The sequence below is a fragment of the Sturnira hondurensis genome, unplaced genomic scaffold (assembly GCF_014824575.4).
Source record: "Sturnira hondurensis isolate 20B ecotype Veracruz unplaced genomic scaffold, ASM1482457v3 Scaffold0024758, whole genome shotgun sequence".
NCBI classification, from domain to species: Eukaryota; Metazoa; Chordata; class Mammalia; order Chiroptera; family Phyllostomidae; genus Sturnira; species Sturnira hondurensis.
Genome location: NW_028097389.1, coordinates 644,563 through 656,021, shown reverse-complemented (window position 1 = coordinate 656,021; position 11,459 = coordinate 644,563).

Sequence of the window (11,459 nt, the reverse complement as noted above, 5' to 3'; positions counted from 1 at the left end):
TTCTAGGCACTTTCTGCTGTCTTGCTACAACAGCAATATTTATAAGACAGCATGGATGAATGTGTAAGAGTGTGAACTAGTGCCTGAGTATTTTTGAGCAAGTGTGAGAGCTGTTTTTTATATATTAAGTAAACTATGAAGACATTTTGTACGAGGGCATAAAATTCAGCAAACTAAAGATAGACATTTTTAGAGGTGAAAATATATCAACCAGTTTATAAATCCTCAACACTAGTTCTCAGGGTAGTAGTTATTCTAATAAAAATATGCTGATAGTGTTTTATAATAATAAGTTCATAACATTTGTCCCCAAAACCTGAAAAATATTTTTGTGTTCAAAGACATTATGAAAAAAAGTAAAAAAAAACCTATTTTAATATTTTACTATATATTATGAGAAAAGTGTTGCTTGGTTTTAATTTGTGAATGGTGCTTGATGCCACCTGGAAATAATTAAGAAAGCGAAGTAAGTAAATAATGAATTAGCTACTGATTAACATTTACATTTTGATTCACGCCCCTCTTTAGCACAAACTTCATTTTTGCTTTTATTTAAAAATAAATAAGAGCCCTAGGAAAATGTTCAAGTAGAGAAGTACAATTTCCTATAAAGGCAGATTTCTGTCTTTTGAATATTCATGATTATTAAATTCACGGCGTTCTACTTGGCTAAAAGAATTGCCATTTTTTAACAAAGTAAATTAACTATCGTTTTCACCTTGCAGCTGCCTTAGGAAGACGGATAGAGATAATAGTGCAAGGCATTTTTGTTTGTATGTCTTCTTTATATCACTGCTGTTTGGTTCTTACCTAAGACAAAAGTGTTTCAGGAAAAAAAAAGTATGTATATACATTAAAACCTTACTAATTATAAGACATTGACCAAGAAATGACAGATATTGAAAGGCCTTACTTTTGCCTTCCCTTAAAATGTGATCCATTTCAACTGCTCATCTTATTTAGTTTCCCAAATCTTCTTAGCTACTTTTATTCTTTGCCCTCTAAAGTGAATCTTACATGACACCAGGAGAGTCTTGAAGTTGCATTCTCCTGTAAGCAATGTGCTTCCGGTAGGGACTTGGAAGATAAGCATCTCTTGGATGTTTTTTATTGTAACTTCATTCATCTGTTCCATGTTTACTTCAGCAATTTCTTCTAAAATTCAGTAACTGTCAATATATTTGAATCCTTATTATTTTTCCTTTGTAAGGAATAAACTTTATAACAATTGTTTACTCATTTTATCTTTCAATCTTAGTTATCAAGGGTATAAATACAAGGCCTTTGTATTTTCACTTATGCACACATGAAGATAGAATGTGCCGTGTCAGCCAAGGTGAGTGTAAAGGGTCTGGCACAAATAACGCCCCTGTTTTATTACAAAATCTTTTATTATAATATCATAAGCATGTAATTCTGTAACATAACAATACCACACTCAAGCACACCATATGACATTTTAGGTGAAATGTTCAAATTAAAACTATAAAGTATTATACCCATATTATTGCCCTACCAGCCACACTCAAGCAGGCCTTACTTCTGCCAGACCCTGTATTCTGGTAGCATTTACATCTTTTTTTCAATGAGCTGCAATTCTTGAATCAGTTTTCATTTTGCCAAGGAAATTGGGAACTTCATGATGGATGATTTACTATACCAGCTATGGGATTTTTTACTTCAGCAATTATTTGATAACACCTATTCATATTTCCTACTAAAATATAATTTATTTATATGACACAGGAGAAAATCTTTGCATCCTAGCACTTTACATATTAAAGTAGGATGAAACCATTTAAAATTATCAAGCTCACTTCTGCATGAATATAAACAAAAGAGATCATGAGAACATCAGAGAAATACCAGATGGGGAAGCAAGAAAAGCAAAGTGTTGAGTAGCTAAGAATTATTAGCTGAATAGTGACATACACAATGATTATAATAATAATGATAACCACAGCAATTATTATTATACATTTCTTGGTTACCAAGTTCTATGTAATGTGTTTAAAGTACTATATGCATTATCACATGTGGACTTGTGCATTCATATAATAACCCCAATAATTCCATGTGTTAGATACTACTGTTATACACTAACACATTAAATCTACCAGTCTGGGAAATGATGGTATAGACTCATTTCTCTTTTTCTTCTTTATAACTTCAGTTAAGTTCACTGAAATAATTCAACACATAGTCACAAAAGGACACTGGAAATTGGAAAGAAGAAGGTGGACTGGCTGGGAATCTCAGGTCCTGCCCAAACCTTGAACAGTGGTGGACAGAAGAGTGCCTTGCTTCCGGGGTAGGTTGGGATTGATCACAGCTGTGTGAACATTATCAGGGTCTCACATCAAATATGAGACAGAAGTGGCCTGATGCACAGCAACATTAGTGTCAGCGGTGACTCGGTCGTACCCTGACTAACAGTTGCCTGTATGTGGATTCATTCCCCCACCACACCTGGCAGCATCGGGAAGCCAGTCTGCTGGCACAAGGCTGGGAAGTACTCACTATCCTTAATAAGGTGACTGCCTATTGAAACAGAAGATTTAAATAAGATCAGGGGTCTCTTACCATAATATTCCAAATGTCTAGCATTCAATTAAAAAATAAAATGACTAGTCATACCAAGAGCCAGAAAAAAAACAACACACAACTCGACGAGCAAAGACGGTTAACTGATGTCAACACCCAAATGAATCTACTGTTGAAATTACCCGACCAAATTTTAAAACAACCACCAAAAGAATACTTCAAAAAAATACCTTTGCTTAAACAAATGAAAATCAGTAAGAAAGTTACAGAAAGAACCCAAAGATAAATTTTGTAACTGAAAAATACAGTAACTGAAATAAAATGATTTATTGAATGGACATAGTAAAAATGGCAGAGGATAGAATGAAAGACTTGAGGACAGAACAAGAAAATTTAAACAACAGAGAAAATGGACTAAAAATGTAAGGAGCTTTATGGATTCGTGAAACAGTAACCAAGTTTTAACATTCGTATCTTCATAGCATCAGTCTCAGAAAGTGTGTGGTTGAAGAAAAGTATTTGAAGAGAGAATGGCTGTAATCTTCCAACATTTGATGAAATACATAAAAATACACATCCAAGGAGCTAAGTGAAATACACATAAGGTAAACCTAACTTATTCACACTGTGTCACCCAGCACCATAAAGTTATGAAAACTAAAAATAAAATTTAAAAAATCTTGAAAACAGCCAGAAAAGAATCAGTGCATTACATATAAAATAATACGAGATTGAATGGCAGAAACTTTTTTTCTCTGAAATTCCAAATGCCAGAGGAAATAGCTCAGTTTTTCAAATGCTGAAAGAAAAGAGTGTTACCTGGAAATATTTTATCTGAGGAAATTACATTTCAAGAATTAAGAGGAAAGGAAGAGTTTCTTAGGTGAAGGAGAACAAGTACAATTTGCCACCCTTAAAGAATGGCTAAAGAACATTACAAACAAACAGAAGAAAAGCAAAAGACCACACACTGAGAATTAAAGGAACAATGGAATGGGTAAATGATAAGGGTAAATATAATAGACTGCCTTCCTGTATATGATTTCTTAAGTCATACACGATGGCTGAAGCAAAAATTACAATTATTCGATGTGCTCATTATACCAGTATGCTGTGATAAGTCCTTATGTTCGTGTGCTATAAGCTGGTGTTTAAGAACTTCCATAAGAGATTTCTAAGGAAATCTCTTGATTTTGAATTGTCAAACTCTGCCTCTCTTCTCATGCATCCAGAAGGCTACATATCAGCTCTGCGATCTCTGAAATCTGCTTTCTAAAATAAAACAAGGAAACCAAACTGTCCCCACAAAATGAATCGACTGTAATGATTTTTGTTATGCTTTTCTATTCTTACATATTGTTTTATGCTCGATTTCTTGGTGTTTGTTTTTTTGTGACTTTGAATTGTTAAAAACAGTGATTTATTCAATTGGTCTTAATGCTTCAATATCGATTTTACCCACGGTGATGTTTTATATGTTTTCTCTTCTAACCAGTCCTTGAAGGTAGCTTTTGTCAAGGATGCTGAGGGCTTTTCTCTTGAGAAATGAAACACATGTATTTCTGACCTCATATTCTACCTATGGGTGGCTTACCACAGAATACGTGTCTACCTCCTTACTAACATGCTCAGCTCTCAGTTTCTATGAACTCACTCATCTGTTAACATGCCTTCTTTAGAATTTCTTCTCCAACAATTCTTCACTCCAACCTTCTTATTATGTATTCTCCAAGGCTATGAAATGGAACTTTTCTCTACTAACATACATCTCACTTCTTAAGTAACTTCATTATTCCCCATATCTGTAAGTAATGCAGAAATTCTGACAACTTTCAAATGTAACTCTTTGGTACAGTCCTCTCCTGTGAACTCCCAATTTATACATTCTATTGTCCACATAACTTCTCTGATTTTGATGCTTCATAACCATTTCTAAATTAATAGATGTAAATGCAATTATATTCTCCTACTAGCCAACCCCAAATTAAATTTAATCAAATAACCAAATTTGAATGAGCTTCTAGCCATATGACTGTCTGGAAGAAGATTAGAATTGGTAATATAAATACAACCAAACATAAATGAACTTATCATTTCAAGTGGGTTGGAGCATAGTTACTGAGAGCAAGATCAGTGAATAGGTGACAGACAGCCTTAAGTTGACAGAGGCCATACCATGAAGGGTGTTGTGGGCCAAGGAAAAGAAGTCTGAAGTTTAGGTTATAAACATTGTTGCATAATTCTATTCAGATAAAGGACATTGTGTGACTCATACACTTAAAAGATCCCTTTGCCTGTTACACAGAAATATTAGAATTTTGTCATATGGTAATACATGTATGAAATTTACATGTATTTACATATATTTTATACATGTAAAAACACATGTATTTACATGTATAAAATACATGTCAGAAAGGTCTCTAAATATAGAGAAGCAAAGTGAAAATAGCAGAGAGGATGAATTTCTCTTTATTAGAAAATTGGTAAAATAGATATTTCTTTGTAACTAAATGAAAAATCTTTTCCTAGTACTGCCAATGGCCCTTTTACTATTTGTCTTTTAGAGTCCTTGGCATGACCATGCCAACATCAGTAAAATGACAACTTTTTTCTATCAAATCATTTTAGTTCAATTGTAAAAAGCAACAAATCTTTCTGAAATCATTTATTTTAGAAATTAAGTTATATCCATCATCTCCATTTTCATTTTCACTCTTATACAACTGTGTGATTCAGCAATTTAAATCACTCTTTTAAAATAAATTTCTGAGAACCTATGCACCCCAATGTTCATAGCAGCACAATTTACAATAGCCAAGAGCTGGAAGCAACCTAGGTGCCCATCAGTACATGAGTGGATCAAAAAATTATGGTACATATACACAATGGAATTCTAAGCAGCAGAAAGAAAGAAGGAGCTCCTACCCTTTGGAACAGCATGGATGGAACTGGAAAACATTATGCTGAATGAAATAAGCCAGGTGTTGAAAGACAAATATCATATGATCTCACCTTTAACAGGAAGCTAAACAACAAAACAAACAAGCAAAATATAACCAAAGACACTGAAATAGAGAACAGGGGGACAGTGACCAGAGGGGAGAGGGGAGGGAATTTCAGGGGAAAAAGAGAAAGGATTGACGTGAACAAGTATAAAGGACACATAGACAATAACTAAGGTGGGGGTGGAAATGGGAGGGAGGTCGGGAGCACTGGGGGGTGGGCTGGGATGGGAGTATAAGAGAGAAAACTACTTGAGCAATAAATAAATAAATAAAATAAATAAAATAAATTTCTGCAGTACGGGGTCTGACACAAATAACAACCCCTCTTTATTACAAAATCTTTTATGACAAAGTCACAAGCATGTAATTCTGTAACATAATATCACACTCAAGAACACTATATGACATTTTAGGTAAAATGTTCAAATTAAAACTACAAACTATTACACCCACATTATTACCCTATCAACCACATTCAAGCAGGCATTAATTCTGCTGAATCCTGATCTCCATTGTTGTTTTACTGCAAATGGTGTTTCCTATTTTATTCTGGGAAGATATTCTCCACTCTCTTTCATTTCACATATGTTCTTATGTGCAGTGTACGTCTCATTTTGTTGCTTGTTAGTAGATACACATGAAAGCTTGTCTTGGCAAGGTCTTTCTAATTCGAGCAGAAGTCATCGACTTTTGATATGTATTTTTAATCGAAGGTATTGTATTCCTCATGTTGACACTTCATAATTATACTTGTTAAGTTCATAATTACTAACATTTATAATAAGGATCAGTAAATTTGCCACTTGTTTTTGTAAGTAAATTCTTGAAACACAGCCACACCCATTTGCCTACATATTGTCTGGGGTTTCTTTGGTACCTCGGGGGCAGAACTGAGAAGACCTTCTCGCTGCATGGCAGAGACCACACATGTTTTATGGTTTACACATGTACAGTCATGTACATCTTATGAGTTTTAAATCTGTTATACTTATGCCTTATTGTGTCTAGAAAACTTGCAAAGAATTTTAATAACATGCATCATTTGTCTTTACAATTCTGTGACTTAGGTACTATTATCTCTTTTTGAATACTTGGAAAGTTAAGTAATATGTCCAGGATACAAATTTAACAACTGTCAGAGCAAAAAAAGTTATGTATAAATCTATGCATAAAATATCTTTAAATACACAAAGAGATGTAATCCTTTGTAGTTGGACCTTGCCAGGTTTAAATAGTCCAATAAGCTTCTTTATACTATTTTGAAAGATGTATATATTAAAAAACAGCACTCTATTTTTTCTGAGTATAAAATTTCCAGAAACAACTACATTAATCAAAACATACTCCTGACTAGAATTAAAGAATTCAAATTAATTTAAATTGCTTTTTATTTAAAGAAATGGTACTGATTAAGATGGTGGCTTTTAATCTCCAGTCATGTTTCTCCAACTCTCAAATTAACAGCTTTAATTCATTAGTAATACTGTATCAAAGAAAGTTGTATATCTGTGTATTAGAAGATAAATGAACTTGTGATTAAGTCAATTATAACTTGAAAGCTTTGCTTTCTACATAGCTTGTGCTAATTTTAATTTTAGTGAAAATCAGTTGCAATGTGTAGTAATGATAAAAATCATGCATTTAATTCTACATTTCCATTTGTGACACAAAAACTAGATGATTCAATAACAAATACTCTTAAATGTTTGGAAAATTAAAATCAGTGTTTAATGTCTCATTATATTATTGGCATCCTTGATCAAATTGACATTATTTTCCTTTTATCTTTCACAGACTTAACATATAGTAGGTATTCAAAAAATAACATTTTAATAAGATAATTAAAGAAATAAAAATAAATTGTCCTAAAATAGAAAATGGTAAGAATTGAGAAAATAATGAGAATGGATTACAAATCGCAAGTTAATTTTATATTTCAAAAGCTATTTAGAAGTTGCAGTGCTATTACTAAAAACTGCACCCATATTTTTTAAGTCCATAATGCTTCATTGTTTTCCCCAAATGTCAAAATAAATGTAATTAAAAGTATTCTAATCAACATGGAAGCGAGAAAAATTCCACTCCAAGGAAAGTATACATTGTAAGAATTAAGAAGCTATGGATTCTAAGCTATTTTCCATTTCATAATCTAAAGACACCTTTTGAATCTTTACCTTGGCTGTTTCAGATTAGATGACAAGATTCGGGTGGTTTTTTTGTTAGTTATTTGAAACCATTATGGAGGATGAGCTAGAGAGTTTTTCTTATTTCTATCTAAAAATGTGTCGTTTAGTGTTTAAAAGTCAAGAAAGACATTTGCGGGAACTGAAATAACACAAACAATATTTCATAATTCTAGTCATGTTATAGGTGATCTGTAATTCAGAAATATAACTACATATCTGTAATTATGTTACAGTATATTTTATTCCACAAGATTGTCTCATTTAGTTATATTTTGCATTATTTATTGGTTCATAACTCAAGTACATATGTGTTTATTTCACAGGAAACATGGTTGCTATCTATAAATATGTAAAAATGTGATACTAACGTTTTTGGCTTTGTCGTTTATTTATATCATCTATATAAAATGCATTTATACTAACAGTTTAAAACTAATAGGAGCAGAAGATGGCTGCAGAGTAGGTGGAAGTTGCACCAACCTGCTTTCAGCCCCAACCCGGATTTCTAGCTTAATTACAGAGCAATCAAACTGAATAACTAATTGGAGGCTGGCTGAACTGAAATATTGTAACCATGTATTTACAGAAGAAGCTACATGGAGACTGGTAAGAAGGATGGAGACATGGAAAGGAATAGTCCCTGCACTCAGGTGCAGCAGCAGCTGAGAAGCTAAGGGGATATCAAGGCAGCAAGGCTCTGTCCACCTAGGAGCACAGGGACCCCCAACCTAGCACAACAGAGACAATAAGTAGAGCCTGTGTAGCATCTGGCAGGGAATGTGAGTAAGGATTTGGTCTGCCTGGGAGACCGAGACTGATCCCTCTCAGAGAGTTCATTGTCTGGACTCCAGCTGCTGGAAAGGCCATGCTACCATACTCAGATCCTGCAGAGGGGTCTGCTGGCTACAACCTATAATGACTTCAAGAGGCCTTCTTTTTTTTCTGGGGAGGCTTTTGGAGGAGACCCAGACAGTGACTACATTGTGTTGCTTGGGAAAGAGGGCCAGTCTCCTACACCTTGAATGCACAGCTGATGCCTCTCCACCCACCTGTTGAACCACTTAGCCTGCCTCACACTGCTCAGTTCAGCAGGACAGGGGAGTGGGGAGCCACACCAAGCCAGGACTTTTGGCCCTGTTCTGCTGAGTTTAGTGTCATACAGAGCTGAGACCATTGGCCCCATCCTGCTTAGTTTAGTGTTGCAAGGGTACCAGAGATCAGCAAAGAGCTGCGATTTTTGGACTATGTCTCCAGGGAACCTTCTGTTTGAGAACCACTGGAAAATTCTGGGTTATGTGGCTACATTGTGAGGAAGTAAATTTAGTCTTCCCCAGTGAGGTCAACATATGTTACCCAGGGAAGGGGAGGAAGTGCCTGCCTCCTCATACAAGCTTGAAGGCATGTCCCTCAATAGAAAACTGTTTGCATCAGCTCGGTCAAGTCCAAGATATCCCTGTGGGGTGCAGTCCTGTGGGGAGAAGGGAGAGCAGCTCAGAGTGCGGACATTGTCTGGGATCAGGAGAAAGTGCTTACTGTCTCCTGTGGTCTGGGCTGGCATCTTCCCAATGGAAGACTCTTTCTATCTTTCCTTTTGAGCCCTGGGTGGCTGAGCTTGCTCTTGCAAAGGGATGGCTGTTATACCCAAATGAACCTACTGCGAGCCCCCCTATGGGGAACTAAATTTGAAGACTTTGTCAGAAAATAAGTAGTTTGACTTTGAAGCAGGGACTACTGTCCGCTCATTGAGAGCTTGACTGTGTGATTCCCAATTCAATGACTCACTAGCCCTGTCCTGCTAACCCTGGTTGCCCCGCACTACCAAGCTCTCAACCTGTGGATCACAGCTAGTCTGGTCTCATTCTACAGTCTTTTTAAAAAGCCTCTAGAGGAAGACCAGGCTACCAAAGGGGATGGTGTAGTAGCTAACAAGTGGAGGCAGACCTCAAGGAGCCTTGGTTCTTCTACAAATTTTCCCTGAGCCCTAAGCTAAAGGAATCTGACCCTTTTACACAGATTGGTTCCTTCCATGCACATCAGGATCCAGTAGGTGCAGACACAAATAGTGAACAGTGAGGTAGCTGCAGACAGGTAGCCCAAGGCCAGTTACAGACAATGTCTGACAATGACTTGTACCTGAACCCCACCCAAGTGGTCCCAGAACCAACACCACCAGTAATAGGCTTCAGACCACACCAGAGCACAATCCAACTAACCACACAAGTGACATACCCAAAGTGGGGATTCTAGCAGGCAGAGGACCCTTCTGGGAACAACTCTACCTCAAGGGGCAGCCCCTACACAATGTTTTATAATTGGCAACTGAGGTTTACCTTTAGAATTACTGAGCCTGAAGGGTTAACTCCACCCATGAAAGGGCCAACAACATTCAAGACTCAACTACAACAAGGGGTACACATGATCCATAAGAAACATTTCTGAAGCATGGAGTTCAGATGATCTGGAAGATTGGGCCACTGAGCCCCAAAAGGCACCTTCATCATCAAGCCATTATAATGTGTATACAGAGACAAAATAGGGGGACAAGAAAAATTCTCTAAACAAAAAGAGAAATCTGCAAAACAAATAAAAAATAAAATGGGTAAAATGGAGGAAGCCAAAATACCAGATACTGAGTTTAACAGTGGTAAAGGTGCTCAAGGACCCTTTAGGGAAAGAATGGATGATCTCAGTAAAAACTTAAAGAGATAGTAAGCATTAAAAAGAACATAAAAAGTATACATTCATAAATAAATAATACAAAATGAAGAATACACTAAAAGGAATCAACAGCAGGTTAGATGAAGGAGAGGACCAAATCAGTGAATTAGAGGACAAAAGTGAGCATGTAAGCAGAATGTCAAAAAGAAAACGATTAAAAGAAATGAGGAATTCTAAGAAACCTCTGAAACAGTATCAGGCATAACTATATGATTCATAGGGTTACAAGAAGGAGGAGAGAGTGAGCAAAAGATAGAAAACCTGTTTGAAGAAATACTGGCAGAAAAATACCTAAACTGGTGAAGGAAAAGATCACACAATAGTTTAGGAGACATGCAAGATGCACCAAGAGACCCACACCAAGATACAGCATAATTAAAGTGGCCAATGTTAAAGACAAAGAATCATAAAGATAGCAAGAAAGAGACACTTACCTAATACGGAGTTCCCATAAGACTATCAGCTGACTTCTCAACAGAAACTCTCAGGCTAGAAGGGATTGGCATGAAGTATTCAAAGTGATGAAAAATAAGGACTTACAACCAAGAATACTATCTAGCAAGGCTATCATTTATATTTGAAGATGAAATGAAGATCTTCCCCGAGAAATTTTTTAAAAAAAAACCTAAAGTAGTTCACTACCACCAAACTAGCATTGCAAGAAATGTTAAAGGGACTGCTTCAAGAAGAAATATATGTAGAGAGGGACATAAGTATAAAGAAAAAGAAGGACAATGAGTAAGTACCTATTGATAATGACCTTAAATACTTATGGAATAAATACTTCAATAATAAGATATAAAATGGCTGAATGGTTAAGAAAACATGACCCATATATGTGCTACCTACAAGACCCACCTCAGAACAAAATATTCACACAGGCTGAAAGGCAAGGGATGGAAGAAAATACTGCATGCAAATGGAAGGGGAAAAAAAGCTATGGTAACAATACTTATATCTAATAAAATAGACTTCAAAATAAAGGCCATAACAAGAGGAGGTC